This window comes from Meles meles, chromosome X, assembly GCF_922984935.1.
Source record: "Meles meles chromosome X, mMelMel3.1 paternal haplotype, whole genome shotgun sequence".
Classification (NCBI taxonomy): Eukaryota; Metazoa; Chordata; class Mammalia; order Carnivora; family Mustelidae; genus Meles; species Meles meles.
Window position 1 is genome coordinate 63,168,772 of NC_060087.1, and position 26,423 is coordinate 63,195,194.

The 26,423-nt window shown below is 37.8% G+C and overlaps 1 pseudogene; it reads right to left on the reverse strand.

Moving 5' to 3' along the window:
- The window catches only part of LOC123934666, a 32,080-nt pseudogene extending 10,491 nt beyond the window's left edge, over positions 1 to 21,589 (reverse strand).
- Positions 21,590 to 26,423: the final 4,834 nt, after the last annotated feature.

Sequence of the window (26,423 nt, forward strand, 5' to 3'; positions counted from 1 at the left end):
TTGAAAAAGAAAGCCAGTGTTGGTGGCATCACAATTCCAGACTTCAAGCTCTATTACTAACCTGTAATCTTTAAGACAGTATGGTATTGGACAAAAACAGACACATAGATCAGTGGAACAGAACAGAGAGCCCAGAAATAGACCCTCAACTCTATGGTTAACTAATCTTTCACAAAGCAGGTAAGAATGTCCAACGGAAAAAAGACAGTCTCTTCAACAATTGGTGTTGGGAAAATTGGACAATCACATGCAGAAGAATGAAACTGGACCATTTCCTTACACCACACACAAAAATAGACTAAAAATGGATGAAAGACCTCAATGTGAGAAAGGAATCCATCAAAATTCTTGAGGAGAACACAGGCAGCAACCTCTTCGACCTCAGCTGCAGCAACTTCTTCCTAGGAACATCACCAAAGGCAAGGGAAGCGAGGGAAAAAATGATCTATTAGGACTTCATCAAGATCAAAAGCTTCTGCACAGCAAAGGAAATCGTCAACAAAACCAAAAGACAACTGACAGAATGGGAGAAGATATTTGCAAACGACATATCAGATAAAGGGCTAGTATCCAAAATCTATAAAGAACTTATCAAAATCAACACCCAAAGAACAAATAATCCAACCAAGAAATGGGCAGAGGACATGAATAGACATTTCTGAAAAGAAGACATCCAGATGGCCAACAGACACATGAAAAAGTGCTCCACATCACTCAGAATCAGGGAAATACAAATCAAAACCACAATGAGATTCCACCTCACACCAGTCAGAATGGCTAAAATTAGCAAGTCATGAAATGACAGAGGCTGGTGAGGATGTGGAGAAAGGGGAACCCTCTTACACTCTTGGTGGGAATGCAAGCTGGTGCAACCACTTTGGAAAACAGCATGGAGGTTCCTCAAAAAGTTGAAAGTAGAGCTACCCTATGACAAAGCAATCGCACTACTGGGTATTTACCCTAAAGATAACAAATGTAGTGATCCAAAGGGCACATGCACCCAAATGTTTATAGCAGAAATGTCCACAATAGCCAAACTATGGAAAGAACTTAGATGTCCATCAACAAATGAGTGGATAAAGAAGATGTGGTATATATATACAATAGAATACTATGCAGCCATTAAAATAAATGAAATCTTGCCCCTTGTGATGACATGGATGGAACTAGAGGGTATTATGCTTAGCAAAATAAGTCAATCAGAGAAAGACAATTATCATATGATCTCCCTGATATGAGGAAGTGGAGAGGCCATGTGGGGGGTTTGGGGGTAGGAAGGGAAAAAAATGAAAGAAGATGGGATCAGGAGGGAGACAAACCATAAGAGACTCTTAATCTTACAAAACAAACTGAGGGTTGCTGGGGGGAGGGGGATAGGGAGATGGTGGTTGGCTTATGGACATTGGGGAAGGTATGTGCTATGGTGAGTGCTGTGAAGTGTGCAAAGCTGGAAATTCACAGACACGTGCCCCTGGGGCTAATAATACATGTTAATAAAAAATTAAAAAAAAAAAAAACCCCGTAAGACATGGTGAAAGATTGTTTCAAGGGAAATTTATAGCCTCAAATACTTCTAAAAGAAAAGAGGGTGAAAATGAGGTTAGTATCCAGGCTAAGAATACAGTAAGAAAAATAGGAAAAAGAAAAAGGAGGTATTAAAGGGAAAAGCATCAGTTCATGAAATAGAAAACAAAGACACATTAAAGATTAATAAAACCCCACATTTGTTTCTTTTACAAAACTAATGAAGGGTGTCTGGGTGGCTCAGTCAGTTAAGCTTCAACTATTGGTCGCCTCTGGTCATGATCTCAGGGTTGTAAGATCACATCTCATGCTGGGCTCTGTGCTCAGTGCAGAGTCTGCTTGGGATTCTCACCCTCTGCCACTGCTCGGACTCATGCTCTCTCTCAAATAAATAAATTCTTAAAAAATAATAGACAAATGTTTGGCTGATTCATCAATATAAAAAAGGGTACATAGTAATAATATGAAAAAAGAGGAACATAAAAATACAAAGATTAGGGATAGTAATAATTCATGCTAGTATTATTGTAAATTAAGAGGAAATAGACAAATTCTTACAAAAATGTAACAAAAAACTGACAAAAATAGCTCATAAGACATAAAACATTAAGATAATTTAAGTAGTTATTCAGATTTTCTCAATACCCCACTATATGCTTTCAACCAGAAATGCAATTTAAATAAAAATGCATAGGTAAGTTATATTATGCAACCACTATTCAAAGGAAAGTTGGGATAGCTATATTAAATCAAAAAGTAGATTTCAGAAGAAGGCATATGTTCAGGATAAAGAGCAGGCATTACACAGTGACAAGGAGGGCAATTTACCAAGAAGATAAAACAACACCTGAAACAAAAACTGACAGACTGCAAGGAGACACAGACAAATCCACAATTGTATTTGGAGATTTTAATACTTTAAAGAATTAACAAGAGAGGGAGACAAGATGGCAGGGAACTAGGAGGAGGCAATGTTTCAATCTGTACCCTAAAGTGAGCTGATTACCTACCAAAGAACTCTGATCACCCATGAAATCAGTCTGAGAATAGAATTATACATGTCTCCATCTCTACGGGGGCAGAAGACACCAGTGGGCAGGTAAAGTGGAGTGGGAACTTCGGACTGATATCGGAAGATAAAGAAAAGGGGGACGGAGCCACCAGAAGCAACCCATTGGAAAGTAATACCCCAATACGTACGTGCCCTGCGATTGGGGACCAGCATTAACTTGGAGTCTGGTTGAAAGCACTCAAAAAGAGCAAATGATCATGGGGGGAAATTGTGGGAATCGGGGCAGTTAGGAGCCAGAGAGAGTGCAGCGAAGAAACCAGGTCTTGGTCCCTGAGCCGCGAGCGCACCTGAGAGCGCCTGGGTGGTGGCTCCTGTGAGGGGCTGGGAGCCTCGCCAGCTGGCAGAACCACAGCCTTTTTGCACTCCCCCTGCGTGCACACTGTGCTGTGCTATCAGAATCTGAGTCGCGCCCCACACCATCCCCTGAGAGAGGTGTGCGCAGGCGCCAGCCTGGCACTCTCCGACCCAGAAAGTCTGAGCACTCCCAGCCCGGGCCAGCAGGAAAATCTCAGTGTGCGATCACTGCTTGGGACCTCTCTGGTGGTCTAGAGCTGCCCAGACAGCTGCCACTGTCGTGGTTTTGGGTACAAGCAGGAGTTCCTGCATCCCCAAGGACCACGACTGGGAACGTGCTCTGCCAGCGGCCAAGGGAGAATTTATGTGCTCTGGAGCACCCAGAAGGGAATAGACTGAGGCTTCTCTCTGAAAGGGAGGTCTGGGTGCAGTTTGCTTTCCTCTAAACCTCCAAAAACCATCAAAAGCCATCAAGGCTAGGGAAAACAAACGAACAAACAAAAATAAACCTCCAGATAACAAAAGCCTGAAACACCGGTTTCCTCAGAGCCCACCCCCTAGAGGGGGGCAGGAGGACTTAACTCAGGAAACACTGCCTGAAAACCTACACGGCAGGCCCCTCCCCCAGAAAGCCAACCAGAAAAAAAAAAAAAAAAAAAGACGACAAGAGAACAACCACCACTACTTCATAGATACAACTTTTATTTTTAATTCATTCCCACTATTCTGGTTCATTTTTTATAGATAATTTTTAACCTTATTACCATCACAGTGAGATGTCCAGTACATCAAATTTTTAACCTGAACTTTTGGATACATATACCCACGTTTTTCTTTTGCTTTTCTATTTTTTAATTTTTTAAATTTTATTTTATTTTAGTTTAGCTTATTCTTTTTTTATTTTTATTTTTTTAATATTCATAAAGAGTTAAACTTCAAGGTAATCCCCTTTCTCCAATCAATGCTACCCCTATAGGTAAACCAATTTTTAATCCCCCTTTATCTTAGGAAAGTTGAGTTCTTTAACAAAGATATCAAGATATATCCAGGAAGAATAAAAATAACCTTCCTTGCCCACACTGAGAATTTATAACCACTCTCCCATCTTTTCCTTCCATCAGTGTTTCTGTGTATTTGTGTTTGTCCTGGTAGTATATAAATCTTATACTTGGGGTTGTTTTTGACGAGGTTCTTTTTTTGTTTTGCTTATTTTTATATATATATTTTTTCTCTTGTCATCTACTTTTATCAGTCTTTTTGTTTGTTTTTGTTTGTATACTTCATAAATCTAGGGACCCATTTGGGCTGGGCCTTCTCTTCAATTTTATCTTTCTTTTTCTTTTCCTGTCTCTCTCTCTTTCCTTTTTTTTTTCTTTTTTCTCTCATTCTTTTTCTTTCATTTGGGTGGGGACTCTTGATTGCCCAGAAGTGTTCCAGGGTGCACCCTGACTGCACCACGGTTGATACATTCAGCTACATCCATTCAGCCATCTCTCACCAAGATGACTAGGAGGAGGAATGCCCAATAGAAGAAAAATACAGAGGATAGATCTTCTGCAACAGAACTAATGGCTATCGACATAGACAATATGTCAGAAAAGGAATTCAGTCTAACAATTATCCAGGCAATAGCTAGGTTGGAGAAAGCCATGGATGACAAAATGGCATTGATTAGGGCAGAACTGAAAGCCACCAGGGATGATGTTCACAATGTTCTCAATGAGTTCCAATCTAATCTAAATTCTCTAAAAGCTAGCATAACTGAGACAGAAGATAGATTTAGTGATCTGGAGGACAAACAGATAGAGAGAAAGGATCAGGAGGAAGCCTGGAACAAACAGTTTAGAAGCCACGAAAACAGAATTAGAGAAATAAATGATGAAATGAAACATTTCAATGTCAGAATTATTGGAATCCCTGAAAGGCAGGAGAAAGAAAGAAGTCTAGAAGATATAGTGGAACAAATTCTCCATGAAAATTTTCCCAATCTCGTGAATGGAACCAGCGCTCATGTAATAGATGCAGAACGGTCTCCCCCCAAGACTATAGAATCTCGAAAGCCCTCGAGACACCTGATAGTAAGAATGAGGAATCATAATTGTAGACAGGCTCTCTTGAAAGCAGCTAGGACAAAGAAGCTCCTTACATACAGAGGAAAGCCCATCAGAATAACGTCAGACCTGTCCACAGAAACCTGGCAAGCCAGAAAGGGCTGGCAAGATGTATTCAGAGCACTAAATGAGAAGACCATGCAGCCAAGAATACTTTATCCAGCAAGACTGACATTCAAAATGGATGGAGAGATAAAGAGTTTTCAAGACTGGCAAGGCTTAAAAGAGTATGCAACCACCAAGCCAACACTGCAGGAAATATTAAGGGGGATCTATAAAAGAGGAAAAATCCTAAGAATATCATTGAACAGAAATATGGAGACAATCTACAGAAAGAAAGACTTCAAAGGTAACACGATGTCAGTAAAAACATATCTATCAATAATCACTCTCAATGTGAATGGCTTAAATGCGCCCATAAAATGACACAGGGTTGCAGATTGGATAAAACGGTAGGACCCATCCATATGCTGTCTACAAGAGACCCATTTCTAACCTAAGGATACACCCAGACTGAAAGTGAAGGGATGGAGAAGCATCTTTCATGCCAATGGGTCTCAAAAGAAGGCCGGGGTAGCGATTCTCATATCAGATAAATTAGATTTTAAACTAAAGACTGTAGTCAGAGATACAGAAGGACACTACATCATTCTTAAAGGGACTATCCACCAAGATGATTTAACAATTGTAAATATCTACACGCCCAATATGGGAGCAGCAAATTACATAAGAAAATTATTAATCAAGATAAAGAGTCATACTGATATGAATACATTAATAGTAGGAGATCTTAACATGCCACTCTCAGTAATAGATCACCCAAGCAGAAAATCAATAAAGAAACAAGAGCATTGAATGACACATTGGACCAGATGGACCTCATAGATATATACAGAACATTCTACCCTAAAACAACAGAATACTCATTCTTCTCAAGTGCACATGGAACCTTCTCCAGAATAGACCACATACTGGGTAACAAATCAGGGCTCAACCGATACCAAAAGACTAAGATTATTCCCTGCATATTCTCAGATCACAATGCTTTGAAACTGGAGCTCAATCACAAGGAAAAGTTTGGCAGGAACTCAAACACCTGGAAGCTAATGACCACCTTGCTTAAGAATTCTTGGATCAACCAGAAGATCAAAGATGAACTTAAACAATTCATGGAAACCAATGAGAATGAAGACACTTTGGCCCCAAACCTATGGGAATACAGCAAAGGTGGTCCTAAGGGGGAAATACATAGCCATCCAAGCCTCCCTCAAAAAAACTGAAAAATCTAGAATACACCAGCTGTCTCTACACCTTAAAGAACTGGAGAATCAAGAACAAATTAAGCCAACTCCACACACAAGAAGGTAAATAATCAAGATTAGGGCAGAGATCAATGAAATAGAAACTAGAGATACAGTATAACTTATCAATGAAACTAGAAGCTGGTTTTTTAAAAAAGATTTTATTTATTTATTTGACAGAGAGAAATATCACAAGTAGGCAGAGAGGCAGGCAGAAAAAGAGAGGAGGAAGGAGGCTCCCTGCTGAGCAGAGAGCCCGATGCGGGGCTCAATCCCAGGACCCTGGGATCGTGACCTGAGCTGAAGGCAGAGGCTTTAACCCACTGAGCCACCCAGGCTCCCCTAGAAGCTGGTTTTTTGAAAGAATCAATAAGATCGATAAACCATTGGCCACACTAATCCAAAAGAAAAGAGAGAAGGCCCAAATTAATAAAATTATGAATGAAAAGGTAGAGATCACAACTAACACCAAGGAAATAGAAACAATCATCAGAAGTTATTATCAACAACAACAAAAAAGAAGTTATTATCAACAGTTTTATGCCAATAAGTTAAGCAACCTAAATGAAATGGATATATTCCTGGAAAACTATAAACTCCCAAAATTGAACCAGGACGAAATTGACAACCTGAATAGACCGATATCTAGGAATGAGATTGAAGCAGTGATCAAAAACCTCCCAAAAAACAAGAGCCCAGGACCTGATGGATTCCCTCAGGAATTCTACCAAATTCTTTCAAAGAAGAAATAACACCTATTCTCCTGAAGCTGTTTCAAAAAATTGAAGCAGAAGGAAAACTTCCAGACTCTTTTTATGAAGCCAGAATTACCCTAATCCCCAAACCAGGCAAAGACCCCACCAAGAGGAGAATTTCAGACCAATATCACTGATAAATATGGATGCTAAGATTCTCAACAAGATCCTAGCAAACAGGATCTAGCAGCACATTAAAAAGATTATCCACCATGACCAGGTGGGATTCATCCCTGGGTAACAAGGATGGTTCAACATTCGCAAATCAATCAATGTGATAGAACAAATCAATAAGAGAAGAGAGAAGAACCACATGGTCCTCTCAATGGATGCAGAAAAAGCATTTGACAAGATACAGCATCCGTTCCTGATTAAAATGCTTCAAAGCATAGGGATAAAGGGAACATTCCTGAACTTCATAAAATCTATCTATGAAAAAGCCAAAGCAAATATCATCCTCAATGGGAAAAAGCTCACAGCCTTCCCGTTGAGATCAGGAGCACAAGGATGACCACTCTGACCACTCTTGTTCAACATATTATTAGAAGTCCTAGCAACAGCAATCAGATGACAAAGAGAAATAAAATGTATCCAAATTGGCAAGGAAGAAGTCAAACTCTCTCTCTTCGCAGATGACATGATACTTTATATGGAAAAACCAAAAGACTCCACCCCCAAACTACTAGAACTCTTACAGCAATTCAGTAACGTGGCAGGATACAAAGTCAAAGTGCAGAAATCAGTTGCTTTCTTATACACTAACAATGAAAATACAGACAGGGAAATGAGAGAATCGATTCCATTTACTATAGCACCAAGAACCATAAGATACCTGGGAATAAACCTAACCAAAGAGGTAAAGGATCTGTACTTGAGGAACTACAGAACACTCATGAAAGAAATTGAAGAAAACACAAAAAGATGGAAGACCATTCCATGCTCTTGGATCGGAAGAATAAACATTGTTAAAATGTTTATGCTGCCTAGAGCAATCTATACTTTTAATGCCATTTGGATCACAATTCCACTGGTATTTTTCAAAGAGCTGGAGCAAATAATCCTAAAATTTGTATGGAATCAGAAGAGACCCTGAATTGCTAAGGAAATGTTGAAAAAGAAAAACAAAACTGGCTACATCACATTACCTAATTTCAAGCGTTACTACAAAGCTGTGATCACCAAGACAGCATGGTACTGGCATAAAAACAGACACATAGACCAGTGGAACATATTAGAGTCCAGATATGGACCCTCAACTCTATGGTCAAATAATCTTCGACAAAGCAGGAAAAAATATACAGTGGAAAAATGACAGTCTCTTCAATAAATGGTGCTAGGAAAATTGGACAGCTATATGTAGAAGAATGAAACTCGACCATTCTCTTACACCGTACACAAAGGTAAACTCAAAATGGATAAAAGACTTCAATGTGAGACAGGAATCCATCAGAATCCTAGAGGAGAATATAGGCAGTAACCTCTTTGATCTCAGCCACAGCAACTTCGTTCAAGATATGTCTCCAAAGGCAAAGGAAACAAAAGTGAAAATGATCTTTTGGGACTTCATCAAGATCAAAAGCTTCTGCACAGCAAAGGAAACAGTCAACAAAACAAAAAGGCACCCCACGGAACGGGAGAAGATATTTGCAAATGACAGTACAGACAAAAGGTTGATATCCAGGATCTATAAAGAACTTCTCAAACTTAACACACACAAAACAGATAATCATGTCAAAAAAATGGGCAGAAGACTTGAACAGACACTTCTCCAGTGAAGACATACAAATGGCTATCAGACACATGAAAAAACGTTCATCATCACTAGTCATCAGGGAGATTCAAATTAAAACCACATTGAGATACCACCTGACACCAGTTAGAATGGCCAAAATTAGCAAGACAGGAAACAACGTGTGTTGGAGAGGATGTGGAGAAAGGGGAACCCTCTTCCACTGTTGGTGGGAATGCAAGTTGGTGCAGCCACTTTGGAGAACAGTGTGGAGATTCCCCAAGAAATTAAAAATAGAGCTTCCCTATGACCCTGCAATTGCACTACTGGGTATTTACCCCAAAGATATAGATGTAGTGAAAAGAAGGGCCATCTGTACCCCAATGTTCCTAGCAGCAATGGCCACAGTCGCCAAACTGTGGAAAGAACCAAGATGCTCTTGAATGGATGAATGGATAAGGAAGATATGGTCCATATTCACTATGGAGTATTATGCCTCCATCAGAAAGGATGAATAACCAACTTTTTATCAACTCGGACAGGACTGGAAGAGATTATGCTGAGTGAAATAAGTCAAGCAGAGAGAGTCAAGTATCATATGGCCTCACTTATTTGTGGAGCATAACAAATAACATGAAGGACGTAGGGAGATGGAGAGGAGAAGGGAGTTGAGGGAAATTGGAAGGGGAAGTGCACCATGAGAGACTATGGACTCTGAAAAACAAACTGAGGGTTTTGAAGGGGCAAGGTTTGGGAGGTTGTGGGAGCCAGGTGGTGGGTATTATGGAAGGCACATATTGCATGGAGCACTGGGTGTGGTGCATAAATAATGAATTCTGTTATGTTGAAAAGGAAAAAAAAAAAGTCTTCAACCGAAGAACCAAAAAAAAAAAAAAAAAAGTATTAACGGAGGAATTAGATAGAATGTTAATAAGAATAAATCTAAACAACACTAGAATCAACTTATAATAACTGACATTTGTAGAACACTATACCCATTAAAAGTAGAATTCATATTCCTTAAAACTTCACATGAAATGTTCACCATGATAATCTATATCCTAATTCCAAAATAAACTGAAAGACTGGCTACTTTCACTTATCAATATACATTTACATTTAAATGTCCTCCCTGTCTCTTCATGGCTGAGTATCTCATTTTTAAAAAGATTTTATTTATTTATTTGGCAGAGATACAGGGAGAGAGGGAACACAAGCAGGGGAAGTGGAATAGGGAGAAGCAGACTCCCCACTGAGCAGGAAGCCTGATGTAGGGCTCAATCCCAGGACCCTGGGATCACGAACTAAACTGAAGGCAGACACTTAATGACTGAGCCACCCAGGCGCCCCTCATTTCTTTTTGTCCCTGGATAACATTCCATTTTATGGATGAATCTCACTTTAACCATTCACCTGTTATGGGACATCATGGTTGTTTCCAGTTTGGGGCCACTATTAATAAAGCTGGTATAAATATTCATGTGCACATTTTTGTGTAATCATAAGTTTTAACTCATTTGGATAGGTGCCTAGAAGGGCAATTGCTGTACGACATGGTAAGTCTATGTTTAGCTTTGTAAGAAACTGCCAAACCTTCTTCCAAAGTGACTGCCATTTTACATTCCCCCAGAATGAGTTCCTCTTGCTCCAAATCTTTGACAATAATTGGTATTGCTAGTATTTAGGAATTTAGCCATTCTAAGAAATATGTAATGATATCTCACTGTTGTTTTAATTTGCAGTTCCCTAATGATATGATGGTGAGCATTTTCTCATATACTTATTTTCCATATGTATATTTTCTGTGGTAAGATGTCCAGATTTTTTCCCCATTTTAAAATCAGGTTACTGTTGAGATTTTAGAATTCTTTGTACATTTTGGATAACAGTCCTTTATCTGATATATCTTTTGCAAATATTTTCTCCCAGTCTGTAGTTAACTGCTCATTCTCTTGACAGTGTCTTTTGCAGGGCAGAAATTTTTTTTTAAGATTTTATTTATTTATTTGACAGAGAGAAATCACAAGAGAGGCAGGCAGAGAGAGAGAGGAAGGGAAGCAGGCTCTCTGCTGAGCAGGGAGCCCGATGTGGGACTCGATCCCAGGACCCTGAGATCATGACCTGAGCTGAAGGCAGCGGCTTAATCCACTGAGGCAGGGCAGAAATTTTTAATTTTAAAAAAGTCCACTTTGTCACTTTCTTTCATGGATTATGCCTTTGGCACTGTATCTTAAGAAGCCACTGTCAAACCCAAGGTTAACTAGATTTTCCTCTATCTTCTAGAATTTGTATAGTTTTGCATTTTACGTACAGGTCTAGGATGCATTTTAGGTAAATTTTTGTGGAGCATATAAGGTCTGTGTGTAGCTCCCAGTCAAGGCTTACCATACCTCACCTGGGTGTCAGCATTTCTTCTGCCCTCCAGTTCCTAGTTGGAAATATCAAATTCCTGGTGAGTACAGCCAAGAGTCTGAGGGCTCTTTTTCTTCATCCAGTTCCTATTGATAGGGCAGATATTTTACTCCAAGCATGGCAGGACTAGAACCCTGGAACCCTGACTTCTCACCCTTGCCCCAGCTTTTTCATGGGGCAGAGGTTCCACAGAGGGAGAGAAAAAGCCAAGAGACTACCACTTCACCCAGAACCCATAGTAGTTTTTCAGAGAGTTTTTCAGGGGCAGAGAGTCCATAAGAAAAGTGAGCTCCAAGCTATACCCAAAGCAAACGACTGAGAGTGTAGGAGGTTCAAGTCTAAAGGGCACTCTTGGCAAATGACTACTTGAGAGTGTAGGAAGTTCAAGTCTAAGAGACACACTGAAATAATTAGTTTTGGGATGCCTGGGTGGCTCAGTTGGTTAAGTGTTTGCCTTTGGCTCGGGTCATGATTCCAGTGTCCTAGGTTGGAGTCCTGAGTCTGGCTCTCTGCTCAGTGGGGGGTCTGCTTCTCCCCCTGCTTATGATCTCTCACTTGCTTGCTCTCTGACAAATAAATAAATAAAATATTTTAAAAAATCAGTTTCTCCCATTTAAGAGCAAGAGGTTATATCATAAGCTGGCTAATTTGCCAGAGAAACTAGGGGAAAATACATCTAAAAAGAACTTCTCTGGGAATAGAATAAACTACAAAGATTGGTTTCAAACTATACCTTTGTGAATTTAACTAAATCAGACTGCTAAGCAATTTATTCTTCAGAGCATTGTTGAAAACATTGTTAACTGTCAGATGGTAATTAGTGGAGCCTAATAGGTGAAGTATAATAAAGCAGATAATTGAAAAGAGAGGTCAGGAAAAGAGTCAAAGAGCACTGCTACACTGCTACACTGTCTGTGATCCCAAGATGACTATGCACATGCTCAAGTCTTTCCCCTCTTAAGAACAATATCCAGTGCTTCACAGCACAAGCAAACAGACTTCACTAAAACAGCCTAGCCACAAAGCAACAACAACCAAGTAAACAAGAATAAAAATGAGTCTTGGAGAGGGTTAGAAATTAGGATCCAGTCTTCAACATATCATCTAAAATGTCCAGTTTTCACAAAAAATAGTGAGATATTCAAGGAAATAAGAACAAGTAACCTATAAATGGGGGGAAAAGTAGATAAAAACTGCCTGTGAAAGAGAGCAGATGACATATTTAAGAGACAAACGCTTTAGGTAACCATTAGTTCAAAGAAATCACTTCAAAGCACTAAAGGAAGTATGCCTAAATAAAGGAAGGAGAGAATATTATGAAAAACTATATACCAACAAACTGGAAACCTAGAAGAAATGGATAAATTCCTAGAAACATACAAACTACCAAAACTGGGGGCACCTGGGTGGCTCAGCGGGTTAAAGCCTCTGCCTTCAGCTCAGGTCATGATCCCAGGGTCTCGGGATCGAGCCCCGCATTGGACTCTCTGCTTGGCTGGGAGCCTGCTTCCTCCTCTCTCTCTCTCTCTCTCTCTCTGCCTGCCTCTCTGCCTACTTGTGATCTCTATCTGTTGAATAAATAAATCTTTAAAAAAAAAAACTACCAAAACTGAAGCAGGAAGAAATAGAAAATTTGAACAGACCAATAACCAGCAAAGAAATTAAATAGATAATCTAAAAACTCCTGACAAAGAAAAGTCCATGACCAGATGGCTTTACAGGCAAATTCTACCAAACATTTAAAGAAGAGTTAATACCTATTTTTCTCAAACTATTCCAAAACATATAAAAAGAAGGAAAGCTTCCGAATTCATTTCATAAGGCCAGCATTATCCTGACACCAAAACCAGATAAGAGACACCACAAAGAGAGAGAGAGAGAGAAAGAGAGAGAAAGAACTATAGGCCAATATCCCTGTACATGGATGCAAAAATTCTCAGTAAAATACTAGCAAATGAAATAGAACAATGCATTTTTTTAAAATTCATCACAATTAAGGGGGATTTATTCCTGGAATGCAAGCATGGTTCAACATTCACAAATCAATCAATGTAATACATCACAACAAGAAGAGAGGATAAGAACCATATGATCATTTCAATATGTTCAGGAAAAGGTACAACATTCATTCATTCATGATAAAAAAAAATAGGTGCAGAAAAAGTATATTCATTCATGATAAAAAGCCTCAACGAAGTAGGTTTTAGAGGGAATAAACTTCAACATAGTAAAGGCCATATATGAAAAACCCACAGCTAATATCATCCTCAATGGGGAAAAACTGAAAGCTTTTCCTCTGTGGTCAGGAACAAGATGAGGATGTCCACCCTCACCACTTTTATTCAATATTGGACTAGCCCCACCAATCAGACAACACAAAGAAATAGAAGGCATCCAAATTGGCAAGGAAGAAGTAAAACTTTCACTATTTGCAGATGACATGAGACTACACATAGAAAACCTGAAAGATTCAACCAAAAAACTGCTAGAATGGATGAACAAATTCAGCAAAGTTACAGGATACAAAATCAATGCACAGAAATCTATTGCATTTCTATACACTAATAATGAAGCAACAGAAAGAGACATCATGGAATCAATCCCATTTACAACTGCACCCAAAATAATAAGATACTAAGGAACAAACCTAACCAAAGAGGTAAAAGACCTGTACTTTGGAAACTATAGAACACAGATTAAAAAAAGTAAAGGTGACACAGAGAAATGGAAAAACACTGGATGCTCATGGATTAGAAGAATATTGTCTATATTACCCAGAACAATCTACACATTTAATGCAATCCCTATCAAAATACCAACAGCATTTTTCACAGAGCTACAATAAACAATCCTAAAATTTGTATGGAGCCACAAAGACACCAAATAGCCAAAGCAACCTTGAAAAAGGAATGCAAAGCTGGAGGCAACACAATTCCAGACTTCAAGTTACATTGCCAAGCTGTAGCAATCAAGATAGTATGGAACTGGAACAGAAATAAACACATAGCTTAATAGAACAGAATAGAAAACACAGAAATGCACCCACAACTATATGGTCAATTAATCTCCAACAAAGCAGAAAAGAATATCCAATGGAAAAAATACAGTGTCTTCAACAAATGGTTTTGAGAAAACTGGATAGCACCATGCAAAAGAATGAAACTGGACCATTTTATTACACCATATAAAAAATAAATTCAAAATGGACTGAAGACCTAAATGTAAGCCAGGAAATCATTAAAATCCTAGTGGAGAATACAGGCAGTAACCTCTTTGATATTGGCCATAGCAACCTCTTACTAGATATGTCTCCTGAGGCAAGGGAAATAAAAGCAAAAACAAACTATTGGGACTTGATCAAAATAAAAAGCTTCTGCACAGCAAAGGAAACAATCAACTAAACTAAAAGGCAGCCTATGGAATGGGAGAAGATATTTGCAAATGACATATCTGATAAATGGTTACTATTCAAAATCTATAAATAACTTATAAAACTCAACACCAAAAAAAAATTGAATAATCCAGTTTAAAAAATGGCAGAAGAGGGGTGCCTGGGTGGCTCAGTCGGTCAAGCTTCTGCCTTAAGGCTCAGCTCATGATCCTGGGATTGAGCTCCACATTGGGCTCTCTTCTCAGCAGAGAGTCTGCTTCTTCCTCTGTAAATGAAAACTATAATGAGATATCACCTCACATGTGTCAGAATGGCTAAAATCAACAACAAAAGAAACAACAGGTATTGGTGAGGATGTGGAAAAAGGGGAACACTCCTGCAGCATTGGTGGGAATGCAAACTAGTACAACTGCTCTGGAAAACAGTATGGAGTTTCCTCAAAAAGTTAAAAATAGAACTACCCTATGATCCAGCAACTGGACTATTTACCCTAAGAATACAAAAATACTGATTTGAAGGGATACATGCACCCTGATGTTTATAGCAGCATTATGAACAGTAGCCAATTTATGGAAAGAACCTAAATGTCCATCAACTGATAAAAGGATAAAGAAGTTGTGGTATATATACATGCAATGGAATATTTCTTAGGCATAAAAAAGAATAAAATTTCACCCATCTGTGGATGAAGCTAGAATATTATGCTAAGTGAAATAAGTCAAATACTTATTTGAAATTGAAATTGAAAGACAAATACTATATGATTTCACTTATACATGGAATTTAAGAAACAAATCAAATGCTAATAGGGGAGAAAAAGAGGCAAACCAAGAAAGAGTCTTAACTATCGAGAACAAACTAATGGTTAACAGAGGGGAGGTAGGTGGGGGAATGTGTTGAATAGGTGATGTGGATTAAGGAGTGCACTTGTTGTGATGAGCACCAGATGTCATGTGTAAGTGTTGAACCACTAAATTGTACATCTGAAACAAATATTGCACTGTATGTTAACTAACTGGAATTTAAATGAAATCTAAAAAATAAAAATTAAAAAATAATAAAAAAGCTGAATGACAAATGTGTATATTCTGTACTATTCCATTTATTTATTCATTTATTAACATACAGTGTTATATTACTTTCAAGTGAACTATTTGATGATTCAACAATTCTATATTCAGTGATCATCATAAGGGTACTCTTAATCCCCTTCACCTATCCACCCAGTTTGTTCTCTAAGAGTCTGCTATTTTGTTTCTCTTTCTCTTTGATCATTTTTCTTTCTTAAATTCCAGGTAGGAGTGAAATTATATGGTATTTGTCTTTCTTTGACTTACTCCACTTAGCAATATACCCTGTAGATCCATCAATGTTGCTGCAAATGGCAAAGATTACATTCTTTCTTATGACTAAGGCAAGATTTCATTCTTTCATGTGATTATGGGAGGAGAGGTGAGTTGGGGGAAATTGGAGGGGATGACAAACCATGAGAGACTGTGAACTCTGAGAAACAAACTGAGGGTTTTAGAGGGGAGGGGGGTAGAGGGTTGGATGAGCCTGGTGGTGGGTATTAAGGAGGGGACGTATTGCATGGAGCACTGGGTATGGTGCATGAACAATGAATCTTGGAACATTGAAAAAAAATAAAATTAGATTTTTCAAATTTGGAAAAAAAATAGGGCTTTTAGACTTTTAGTCTTTATTATACAAACCTCCCAGAAGAAGACCAGTTGAAGAAGGGCTTAATGGAAGAGATTTTGTGGTGTGGTATTTATTCACAGAAGACCAGAAATTATTTTTAAATAATTATTTTAAATGACAACATAAAGGGGCACCTGGGTGGCTCAGACGGTTAAGCCTCTGCCTTCGGCTCGGGTCATGATCTCAGGGTCCTGGGATCGAGCCCCGCATCGGGCTCTCTGCTCAGCGGGGAGCCTGCTTCCCTCTCTCTCTGCCTGTCTCTCTGCCTACTTGTGATCTCTGTCTGTCAAATAAATAAAATCTTTATAAAAAATGACAAAATAAAAACACCACAAAAAAGAAAAAAAGGACTTTGAACCCTCAAAATCTACTCGAAGTGAGCAAACTGCAAAAGCTACACAGTTGAAAGTACAGGTTACCTATCATATAAAAGGAAGGGTAATATAGAGGGTGGAATAAAGTACCCTGAGGGAGAACCAAGAACCAAGGAAAATTATTCTTGGTCAGGAATGGGACTGAGTCCTAACAAAGAAATTTCTAAAATTTTCCCACTTTCATTTCAGAATTTCTATGTATTCCTTTGTACCTCACATTTTCTCCCTATTTGAATAGGAATGTCTATGGGGGTTTTCCTCTCATAGTCTCACACTGTATGTTGAAAAAATGAGATGCACACAAGTTCAGATTCAGGGGAACCATACTTGAGGTGATTTACTTAAAAAAGTATACCTGAGAAAACTCATCTGCACACGAATCTGATTTAGATGATGAAATCATGGACTTTGGGCTAATGGTGTAATGAGAGAAGGATTTTGTGGGCCTTGGTAGGAGTTGAGTGTATTTTGCATGAGGGAGGGTTGTAAATAACTTGTGGCCATAGAAAAACCTATAGGGTTTTTAAATTCAAATAAACTTTACATGACATAAAACTCACCATTTTAAACAATTAAGTGGTTTGGGGCACCTGGGTGGCTCAATCGTTAAGCGTCTGCCTTCAGCTCAAGTCATGATTCCAGGGTCCTGAGATCCTAGACCTGCATCCAGCTCCCTGCTCAGCAAGGAAACTGCTTCTCCCTCTCCCACTCCCCCTGCTTGTGTTCCCTCTCTCGCTGTGTCTCTCTCTGTCAAATAAATAAATAAAATCTTTTTAAAAATAAAAATAAAAAGATAAATTAGTGGTTTGTGATATATTCACTAGTTTTGCAACCATCACCATGATATTGTGTATATTTATCTAACTCTAGAATATTTCAATGGACAACCCCCAAAAGAAAGAATCATACCTAACAGCAGTTAGTCCACATTCATCTTTCCTCTTATATGCTGGGAATTACTAACCACTTTGTATCTCCATCGGTTTGTCTATTCTGATTATCTCATATAAATGAAATCATACAACAGGTGGCCTTTTGTATCTGCTTCTTTCATTTAATGTAATGTTTTCAAGGTTTATCCATGGTGCAGCATGTCTCAGTACTTCATTTCTTTTTATTGTTGAATAATATTCAACTGTGTGGTTATATGACATTTTATTTATCCACTCAAGAGTTGATGGACGTTTAGGATGTTTTCCTTTTTGGCTATTATGAATAATGCTGCTATAAACCATCATGTATGATTTATACATGTATATGTATAAGGGAAAAGGTATTATAAGCCCAAAATACAGTAATACTGGCTTTTACATTTACCTGTTTAGTTATCTTCCCTGCTGTTCTTCATTTCTTTATGTGGAGTTGAGTTACCATCTAGTATCCTTTCATATCAGCCTAAAGGACTCCTTTTCACACTTGTTGAAGGGCAAGTCTGGTAGTGAAATACTTGGTTTTTACAGATCTGAGTATGCCTCAATTTCCCCTTCATTTTTTATTGTGGTAAAATATATGTATTTTTTAATCATTTTATTCATTTGTAAGTGTAAGTGTAAAATTCAGTGGCATTAAATATACTCCACAATGTTCTGTAGAACATAGCATTACCAGTAAATCAATACCAAAAACTTATTCATCATCCCCCCAAAAACTCTCTACCAGTTAAACAAAGACTTGCCCTTCCCCTAATTTATATAGTCTCTGGTAACCTCTATTCTACTATCAGTCTCTATGAATTTGAATATTCTAGGTATGTCATAAAATTGAAAGAACACAATATTTGTCATCTGTGTCTGGCTTATTTCACTAAGCATAATGTTTTCAAGGTTCACCCATGTTATATTTCATATCAAAATTTCATTCCTTTTTATGATCAAATAATATTCTATTCATCTGTTGGTTGACACAGATGGTTGGTTCCATCTTTTGGCTATTGTGAATACAGTTTTAATAACATTGTACAAATATCTGTTTGAGTTGCTGTTTTGAATTCTTTTGGATATATGCCTAGGAGTGGAATTGCTATGTCATATAGCAGTTCTATGCTGAACCTTTTGAGAAACTGCCAAACGATTTTCCTTGGTAACTGTGCCTTTTCTGCTCATTGCCACCAGCAATGAATGCAAAAGGGTTCCAAATTCTCCATATCCCCACCAACTCATTTTTTTCTTTTTTTTTTTTTTTAACTATAGACATCCTTAGGTGTGAAATAGCATCTCACTGTGACGAGATTACTGGCAATTTGTATATCTTCTTTGGAAAAATGTCTCTAAGTCATTTGCCCAACTTTGAATTGGGTTCTTTGTCTTTTGTTGTTGAGTTTTAGGTGTTCTTTATATATCCTGGATACTAATCTCTTATCGGATGTATGACTTAAAGGTTGTATATCTAATTTCTTTATAGTGCTCTTTGATGCACAAAATTTCTTAATTTTCATGAAATCCAATTTATTCTTTCATTTGTTTCTTATATGTTTGGTATCATATCCATGAAATCACCAGATCCAATATTAATATGATTTTCTGCAGGGTTTTCTTCTAAGAGTTTTATAGTTTTACCTTATAATTTTAGGTCTTTGATGTATTTTGAGTTAATTTGTGTATATGGTATAAGTTAAAGATCTAATTTTATTCTTTTACATGTGGCTATCCAGTTTTTCAAGCTCATTTGTGGAAAAAAAATACTGTCTTCCCCCCCCCCCCCCATTGATTGGTCTTGGCAACTTTGTCAAAAATCAATTAATCACATATGTGAGGATTTATTTCTGGGATTTTATCCTATCCCATTGCTCTTTATGTCTGTCCATAATACCTATACCATACTTTTTTTACATACTGTAGCTTTGTGGTAAGTTTTGAAGTTCAGAATTCCAAGTCCCCCAAATTTATTCATTTCTTTCAAGAGGGTTGCACTAACATGGGTCTTCTGAGATTTTACATGAATTTTAGGACAGGTTTGTCTATTTCTACAAAGAGAGTCATTGAAATTCTGATATGGATTACACTGAATCTAGATTATTTGGGGTAGTATTCTCATCTTTTTTAAAAAAGATTTTTTATTTATTTATTTGACAGAGAGAGAGAGAGATCACAAGTAGGCAGGCAGAGAGAGGGGGAAGCAGGCTCCCCACTGAGCAGAAAGCCCAATGCAGGGCTGAGATCATGACCTGAGCAGAAGGCAGAGGCTTAACCCACTGAACCACCCAGGCACCCCAGATAGTATTCTCATCTTGACAATATTAAGTCTTCCAATCCATAAACACAAGATGTCTTTGCAGTTATTTAGTTATTTAGATGTCTTTGCAGTTATTTAAGTCTAATTTAATTTCTTTCAGGAATGTTTTATAGTTCTTAGTGTACAAGTCTTTTGCCTCCTTGGCTAGATTTATTGCTAATGATTTAATTTTTAATTAATTTACTCTTTACAGGTCTTACTTAGGAAAGTATGCACCAAACACATTCACATTTCTTTTTTTTTTAAAGATTTTATTTATTTATTTGACAGAGAGCGATCACAAGTAGGCAGAGAGGCAGGCAGAGAGAGTGAGAGGGAAGCAGGCTCCCTGCCGAGCAGAGAGCCCGATGCGGGACTTGATCCCAGGACCCTGAGATCATGACCTGAGCCGAAGGCAGCGGCTTAAACCACTGAGCCACCCAGGCGCCCCTCACATTTCTTTTTTTAAGCAAATGACAAAGACCCAGCTTTCCAGTTTTCACTTTTATAAACATAAGCTTAATGTTACATATTTAAACAATTGTTAAAACTTGCTAGGTTGGCAGTATTTCATACACAATGAGAAAAGTCCTCAATTTACACTAAATCAGACGTGTTATGATTAATACATTATTTTTCACTCCTGGATACTAAAAATAATTGAAATTATTTTTGTGGAAAATGCATCTTGGCCCTATTAACTTCACAGAACACTGACACTACTTAGCTCACATTTCAAACACAATGCAAAAGCAGGTCTGTGCTGGTGTTAGTGAATGAAAGTGTCAGGGCCACCTTGGATTACATTTACTAAAAAGGCAAATTACAAACAAAGATTTACAACAATTTCAAAGATAAAATATGCTACTATCACTACTATCAGGTAGTACCAAAAATAAACTCAAAAGTCTATGACAAATAGGGCCTCCAATGAGCTGTTTATAAAAACTTTAGATGAGGTGCACTTATACTGAGAGTTTAATTCTTTTGAAATCTTCAAAAAATGTTCCTGTTAACCTGAAAATAGTGCTTGTTATAGTTTAACATTTCTGTTAACTCCATGCATTGAATTACTTGTTACCCAAGGATAGCTGCTGCTCCTGCCATTTATTGTTAAGAAACTTACCTGGCCCTCTTTAATTTCTTTCTTAAGCATGTTTGACAATTCTCTTTGTAGTGATTTTCTGCCATGAACAATTTTAGTAGAAGTTAACATAGATTTGAAGTTGCTCATCCCACTACCACGAAATGACATGGAAGAAATGAAGTAAGCCCCTTCATTTCTGACCTAGTAAACCAAAGGAAGTAAATCCTGAATCAAAAACAAAACAAAACAAAACAAAACAAAACAAAACCACCTCCAAAAAATGGAAGAAGAATGGAAAATGGTGTCTTCCACCACAAAATGTCCTGAAAAAGTCATCTGGATTGTGGAATGTGAAGCCAAACTCAAGCAAGCTATCAAAATTACTTCCATTTTCCCCTCCATAATTTAATCTTTCTTGGAATATTTGTCATAGATGTCCCATTTTTTTAGTATCTGTTAATGCCTTACATGCCTCAGCTACTTGTTTGAATTTTCTCTCTGCTTCTTCTTTATTCTTGGGATTTTTATCTGGATGCCACTTCAGTGCCAGTATTCAATATGCCTTTTTAATATTCTTGGCTGAGGTATGTCTCTGCATGCCTAGTACTTCATAGTAATTCACATGTTTTTTTTTTTTTAAAGATTTTGTTTATTTCACCCAGAGAGAGAGAGAGATCACAAGTAGGCAGAGAGGCAGGCAGAGAGGGGGAAGCAGGCTCCCCGCTGAGCAGAGAGCCCTATGCGGGGCTCGATCCCAGGACCCTGAGATCCTGACCTGAGCTGAAGGCAGAGGCTTTAACTCACTGAGCCACCCAGGCGCCCCAGTAATTCACATGTTTTAAGAGGCTGTTGGAATGAGTCTGAGGACGCAGGAGTAATTAGCAGAAAGGAGGAACAATGCGGTAGCAGCCTGGGGCTCCCCTTGGTTCTGGCATGACTGCTCTGGTGAAGGCGTCAGAGGCCACAGCTTCTCCTGCTTTACTCTCCTTAGATCTAATATTTTAAAATATTATTATAAATGGAACTGCATTTTTCATTTTTGGAATATTTGTTGTGGTTTATAGAAATATAAATGTTTTTTATATGTTGATTTGTACCCTCCAACTTTAAATATTTGTTTTTTGGTTCTAGTAGCTTCTAGTGGATTCTTTAGGGTTTTCTAAAAATTGGATCATATACTCTATGAATATAGGTAGTTTTACTCATTCATTTCCAGTTCTGATGCTCTTTCCATCTTTCTTTTCTAACAGCTCTGACTAGTACTTCTTGTAAAACACTGAATTGCAAAGGGCGAAGGTGGGCATCTTTGGCTACTGAATTTAGGAGTATAGTTTTCATAGTTTTACCATTGAATATGTTGTTAACTGTGGGGTTCTCATAAATGCCCTTTCTTATATTGAGAGATTTCCCCTCTGTTCTCAGTTTTCTGAAGGTGTGTATTACAAAAGCATGTTGGATTTTGTTAAATGCTTTCCTAAATCAATTAAGATGATCATGAGGTGAAAGAAATTGAGGAAGACACAAAGAAATGGAAAAATGTTCCATGCTCATGGATTGGAAGAACAAATATTGTGAAAATGTCTATGCTACCTAGAGCAGTCTACACATTTAATGCAATCCCTATTGAAATACCATCAATTTTTTCAAAGAAATGGAATAAATTATCCTAAAATTTATATGGAACAAGAAGAGACCCCAAATAGCCAGAGGAATGTTGAAAAGAAAACCAAAGTTGGAGACATCACAATTCCAGACTTCAAGCTCTATTACTAAGCTGTAATCATCAAAACAGTATGGTACTGGCATGAAAACAGACCTACAGATCAATGGAACAGAATAGAGAGCCCAGAAATAGACCCTCAACTCTATGGTTAACTAATCTTTGACAAAGCAGGAAAGAATGTCCAGTGGAAAAAAGACAGTCTCTTCAACAATTGGTGTTGGGAAAATTGGACAATCACATGCAGAAGAATGAAACTGGACCAATTCCTTACACCACACACAAAAATAGACTAAAAATGGATGAAAGACCTCAATGTGAGAAAGAAATCCATCAAAATCCGTGAGGAGAACACAGGCAGCAACCTCTTCAACCTCAGCTGCAGCAACTTCTTCCTAGAAACATCACCAAAGGCAAGGGAAGCAAGGGCAAAAATGAACTATTGGGACTTCATCAAGATCAAAAGCTTCTGCACAGCAAAGGAAACAGTCAACAAAACCAAAAGACAACTGGCAGAATGGGAGAAGATATTTGCAAATGACATATCAGATAAAGGACTAGTGTCCAAAATCTATAAAGACCTTATGAAACTCAACACCCAAAGAACAAATAATCCAACCAAGAAATGGGCAGAGGACATGAACAGACATTTCTGCAATGAAGACATCCAGATGGCCAACAGACATAGGAAAAAGTGCTCAACACCACTTGGCATTAGGGAAATACAAGTCAAAACCACAGTTAGATACTACCTCACACCAGTCAAAATGGCTAAAATTAACCAGTCAGGAAATGACAGGTGTTGGCGAGGATGCAAGCTGGTGCAGCCACTCTGGAAAATAGTATGGAGGTTCCTCAAGAAGTTGAAAATAGAGCTACCCTATGACCCAGCAATAGCACTACTGGGTATTTACCATAAAGATACAAATGTAGTGATCCGAAGGGGCCCGTGCACCCAAAGGTTTATAGCAGCAATGTCTACAATAGCCAAACTATGGAAAGAACCTAGATGTCCATCAACAGATGAATGGATAAAGAAGATGTGGTGTATATTTACAATGGAATACTATGCAGCCATAAAAGAAATAAAATCTTTCCATTTGCAATGATGTGGATGGAACTAGAGGGTATTATACTGAGCGAAATAAGTCAATCAGAGAAAGACAATTATTATATGATCTCACTGATATGAGGAATTTGAGAGGCAGGGCAGGGGTCATTGGGGGTAGGGAGGAAAAAATGAAACAAGATGGGACTGCGGAGAGAGATAAACCATAAAGGGCTCAGTCTTAGGAAACAAACTGAGGTTTTCTGGGGGTTGTGGAGGAGGGATAGGATGGCTGGGTTATGGACATTGGGGAGGGTATGTGCTATGATGAGTGCTGTGAATTGTGTAAGACTGATGATTCACAGACCTGCACTCCTGAAGCAAATAATACATTATATGTTAATAAAAAAAGATGATCATGAGGATGTCTTCCTTTGTTCTATTTATCTGATATCTTACATTGATTTATTTCCTTTTTGGAACACCCTTGGCATACTGAGATAAATTCCACTTGGTCATGGTGAAGGATCCTTTTTAATATGCTACGGATTTGGTTTGCTAATATTTTGTTGAATACTTTTGCATCTATATTCGTAAAGGATATTGATTTGCAATTTTCTTAGTGTCTTTTTTTTTAAAGATTTTATTTATTTGACAGAGAGTGATCACAAGTAGACAGAGAGGCAGGCAGAGAGAGAGGGGAAAGCAGGCTCCCTGCCGAGCAGAGAGCCCGATGCGGGATTCGATCCCAGGACCCTGAGATCATGACCTGAGCCGTAGGCAGTGGCTTAACCCACTGAGCCACCCAGGCACCCTCTTAGTGTCTTTTAAAAGATTTATTTATTGAAAGAGAGAGAGGGAGAGAGAGAGAGAGAGAGAGAGAGCGGAGGGGCAGAGGGAGAGGAAAGAAGAGGATCTCCAGCAGACTCCCCACTGAACAAGGAGCCCCACAATCCACCACCCCTAGATCATTACTTGAGCTGAAACCAAGTCAGACGCCCAACTCACTGAGCCACCCAAGCACCCCTCTTGTAGTGCTTTTATTTGGCTTTGGATCAGAGTAATGCCAGTCTTATAGGATAAGTTAGCAAGTGTCCTCTTCTGAATTTTTTGAAAGAGTGCTAAAAGTACTGGTATTGTATCTTCTTTAAATGTTTGAAACAAACCACCAGTGAAGCTATTTAACTCAGGATTTTATTTTCTTGGGGGGTTATATATTCAATCTCTTTACTTGTTATGGGTCTATTGAGATTTTCTCTTTCTTCTTGAGTTAGTTTAGGGAAGCTATGTATTTCAAGGAATGTGTCCGTTTTTCTGTTATCTAATTTGTTGATGTGCCATTTTTGATATTGTTTTCTTATAATTCATTTAAAGTTATTAATAATGATGCCACTTTCATTTCATTTTAGTTATTTGTATCGTCTCTTCCTTTTCTCAGTCTAGCTAACCATTTGGTGATTTTTTCTTTTCAAGGATCATCTTTTTATTTCATTCATTTTCTTTATTGTTTGCTTAGTCTTTATTTTGTTTATCATTGCTTTAGTCTTTATTATTTCCTTTTTTCTGTTAGCTTTGAGGTAGTTCAGTCTTTCTTTTTTGGTTCCTTCAGGGATGGCGTAGTTATTGATTTGAGATCCTTATTCTTTTTTGATGTAGACATTCACAACTATAAATTTTCCTCTAAGAACTATTTTGTCTGCATCCCATCATTTTGATGTGTTGTGTTTTCATTTATACTTGTTTCTAAGTATTTTCTAATTTCCCTTGTGAATCTTCTTTTACCCATTGATTGTTTAAGAGTGTGTTGTTTAATTTTAATATATTTGTGAATTTTTTAGTTTCTTCTGTTATTGATTTCTAACTTTATCCTGTCATGGGCAGTTAATATATTTTGTATCATATCCTTTTTACAACAATTGAGACTTGTGGTTTACTGCGTACTCTATCCTGAAGAATGTTCCATGTGTGTTTCACATATGTGAGAAAATGTGTATTCTCCTATTCTTGAGTTGAGTGTACTTTATATATCTGTTAGGTTTATTTGGTCCAGTGAGTTGTTTGAGTTTTCTCTTTCTTTACTTATCTACTCTGTGGTTGCTCTATCCATTATAGATAGTAAAGTATTGAAGCCTCCTACTTCTTATTGAAGAATGTCTGTTTCTCCCTTCAATTCTCTTCACTTTTGCTTCATATATTTTGAGGATCTGTTATTAGGAGATAATTGTTACATCTTCCTCGCACAGATGGCCAATAAACACATGAAAAGATGTTCAACATCACTAATGATCAGAGAAATGCAGATCAAAACCACAATGAGATTTTACCTTATGCCTGTCAGAATGTCCAGAATCAAACAGACAAGAAAACAAGTGTTGGCAAGGATGTGGAGAGAAAGGAACCCTTAGTGGGAAAGTCAACTGGTACAACCAAGTGGAAAACAGTATGGGGTTTCCACAAAAAATAAAAATGTAAATACCATATGATCCAATAATACCACTACTGGGTTTTTATCTAAATTAAATTAAAACACTAATTTGAAAAGATAAATACACCCCTTTGTTTACTGCCACATTTACAGTAGCCAAAATATGGGAGTAATCCAAGTAGAAAATGTGGTATATATTTGTGGTATATATTTACATATATATGTGGTATATATTCGTGGTATATATATATATGGTATATATATATATA